Raw genomic sequence first — 3433 nt, 5'->3', positions numbered from 1 at the left:
TTTCTGCAAAGGGACCAGGACGACTGATCCGTGTAAAGGAAAGAATGAATGGGGCCATGTATCGTGAGATTTTGAGTGAAAACCTCCTTCCATCAGCAAGGGCATTGAAGATGAAACGTGGCTGGGTCTTTCAGCATGACAATGATCCCAAACACACCGCCCGGGCAACGAAGGAGTGGCTTCGTAAGAAGCATTTCAAGGTCCTGGAGTGGCCTAGCAAGTCTCCAGATCTCAACCCCATAGAAAATCTTTGGAGGGAGTTGAAAGTCTGTGTTGCCCAGCGACAGCCCCAAAACATCACTGCTCTAGAGGAGATCTGCATGGAGGAATGGGCCAAAATACCAGCAACAGTGTGTGAAAACCTTGTGAAGACTTACAGAAAACGTTTGACCTGTGTCATTGCCAACAAAGGGTATACAACAAAGTATTGAGAAACTTTTGTTATTGACCAAATACTTATTTTCCACCATAATTTGCAAATAAATTCATAAAAAATCCTACAATGTGATTTTCTGGATATTTTTTCTCATTTTGTCTGTCATAGTTGACGTGTACCTATGATGAAAATTACAGGCCTCTCTCATCTTTTTAAGTGGGAGAACTTGCACAATTGGTGGCTGACTAAATACTTTTTTCCCCCACTGTAATACATTAAAGATAATACATTTTAACACATTTACAACAAAACAATAATACTCAATACACAACACAAGGCAGATAATTCCTGTAGCTGCAGATAAGATCCGTTCTCACTACACCTTATATTTTTTATGAAGCTGTAACAGTAATACACAATTAAACCATGCTTAAGTGAAATATATCTGTTGGTAAATAAAATCCGAAAAAAAAGGTGTTATTGTGTGTGTATGTCTGTTTGCTTGCGTGCGTTGAGCGTGCATAATCCATGTTCCCGCATATCCTTCCGCTCCTCCTCTGATGGTGTGTCCCTTCATCCCTCCATCACTCCATCCTTCCATCCTTCCATCCCTCCATCCCTCCATCCCTCCATCCTTCCACCCATCCATCCCTCCATCACTCCATCCTTCCATCCGTCCATCCCTGCCCCCCTCAAGGTCCTGCAACATATCACCACACAAAGTTGTTGAGGACATGCAGTCAAACAAACTCTTAAGAATCAAACAAAAATACATACTTTAAATACATACATTATACTTCAGAGAAATAGTTCCATATTAGTATCATATTAAGTATCAATAGCATATGGCTATTAGTCTTACCTGGGGCTGTGACTGGCTTCACTTGAGAATAGACCGAATCTGCCTCAGGTGGGGTTTCTGTTTCTTTAAGGGGTGAGGATAAACATCAGAATAATAGAACAGTTATATACATAATAATATACAGCTAGTCAATAAGGGGTCAAAGAGGTGTGAGGTTATGATAGGGGGAATATGGAAGGAGAGATTTATAGTCTTACCTTTCTTCTTCTTGGCTTTGGCCTTCTGTTTAAGGTCAACCTCAGCATAGGTCACATCAACAGGTCCAGTTCCTGCTGAAAATGGAAATATCCAGTCAACAAATGATGGAATTAGCTTATTCCATATTCTGCATCTTCATTGAAATTCCAAAATTGTACATTTAGATTTCACTGACTGCAGACCTGTAGAATGGGTCTTACCTGTGGCCTTCCCTGTCTTGACCTCAGAATAGACTGGATTTTCTTTTGGATCAGCTGGCTTTTCTAAGGAGGAGGAGGAGGAGGAAGAGGAGGAGGAGGAGAGAATTTGTAAGTTTGTATCAAATTTGATGAGTAAAAAACACTGCTACATTTTGTATTAATTTATGTGACAGTTAAGAATTACTTTTATTTTTCTTGTCCAACTTTTTGAGTTGAATCTGGGCGTACATCACATCACTTGGTCCAGCAGTAGCAGCAGCAACATCTGAAACATACAGGTAATACACTAATATCTCTACTTAGTCTTAGTATGCTAGTCATATTAAACACATGAAGAACAACTGCAACAACAACGCTATACTGTATTCATGCTAAACTTAACATAGAGTAACAGTACCATTGTCATTATTGTCTGAGGGAGCGATTGTATCGTAGATGTTAGCGCCACCTGTTGGTCAAAGAAGAGAGAGAAAGATTAATTGGTTGGTTATCCCTCAGATTGACTAGGGACGTAGAGTACAGTAACATGTGGTACACAAAGTGGATAGTGAAAGGTCACTGGATGAAGTTACAGAGAGAGGAGAGTGATAGTGATCTGGGCTGAGAGACTGACCATGCTGCATTCGTGTATACCCAGCATCAGGAGCCCGGCTCTGGGTAGATCCTTGGTCCTGTTGGGGGTCCAGGTTGGTGCTGTGTGGCTGGGGGGGCCTACACGGAGAGAGATACTCATGAAACACACAGATGATATTTTACTGTATGAAAAGGAACTTAGTTGAAAGACAGATGTACTCACGAGAATATCCTGTTACAACAGGAACCTGTAATGAAAAATGCATATTATTATATCAGGACATTACTGTTTTGAACTTTTGTAATTAGACATTTTTCTCTTAAACAAGTTAAATGAGAATTGATAAAAGTCTCACCTTTGGCGTTTTTATATCGACACAGCAGTACCAGGAGAATGGCCATTAGAACACCAGCAACAACCAGTCCCACAACCACTACTACTAGGACTGATGTAGAGGGTCCAGGAGTTACGCCTGGAGAGAGAACAGCAAATCACCATCGGACTCTAATGTAGTGGACAAAGTGAAACATTTCTGTAGAGACATTATATATTTGACATCTAACTTGAGATCAGATGACCAGCCTGAGCTTGCAACTCCAAACCTACAGTATGCTTTTTAATAATACAAATCACTGATGACCACAGATATTATACAAATGTAAGGTGATCATAATTATTTTCTCACCTCTCACTGTCACCCAGCTCTCTGGTGATTCTCCTTCAGTAGATTTACACTTATAGAAGCCTTCATCTGACTTGGATACTGCAGGAATGGTCATCTCTCCTGTGGTCTCATTCCTGATGGGTACTCCATCTTTGTAGAAATCAACCTTGGGGTTTGGGTTTGTTTCCTGATTTATATTTGTACAGCGCAGAGTCACATAGTCTCCCTCAGTCATGGGATAGGCAGGGCTCTCCAGGATCACAGCACCAGCTGTGTAACATAAGATATAAATAAAACTGTAAATCAGGAGTAATCACTCACAATATATTAACGTCTTATGAGCTTGCATTTTATATGAGATACATTCATTCAGTTTCAGAATTGAACATTTTATCATACATTGAAATGTAAAAAAGGTTAGTGAATATTGTACAATAGACGTATGTCACGCCCTGACTCAGGGGACTCTTATATGTTGAGTCAGGGTGTGTATATTCTTTGTGGTGTTTTCTATGTTTTGATCTATTATATGTAGATCTATGTTGGCCGGTGTGGTTCC

At 40.2% G+C, this 3433-nt stretch overlaps 1 long non-coding RNA gene across 1 annotated transcript; it reads right to left on the bottom strand.

The window, feature by feature from the left end:
- Positions 1-2279: 2279 nt before the first annotated feature.
- LOC311132180 lies at positions 2280-2617 on the bottom strand. The gene is made up of 3 exons (XR_014613496.1): positions 2566-2617; positions 2433-2457; positions 2280-2347 (listed from the first exon to the last, which is right to left on the bottom strand). It is a non-coding gene; the product is annotated as an uncharacterized lncRNA (long non-coding RNA).
- Positions 2618-3433: the final 816 nt, after the last annotated feature.

This window comes from Coregonus lavaretus (assembly GCF_964263955.1).
Source record: "Coregonus lavaretus genome assembly, chromosome: 7".
NCBI lineage: Eukaryota > Metazoa > Chordata > Actinopteri > Salmoniformes > Salmonidae > Coregonus > Coregonus lavaretus.
The sequence above is the reverse complement of the archived record's forward strand: the minus strand, read 5'-3'. Positions and strand labels throughout refer to the sequence as shown.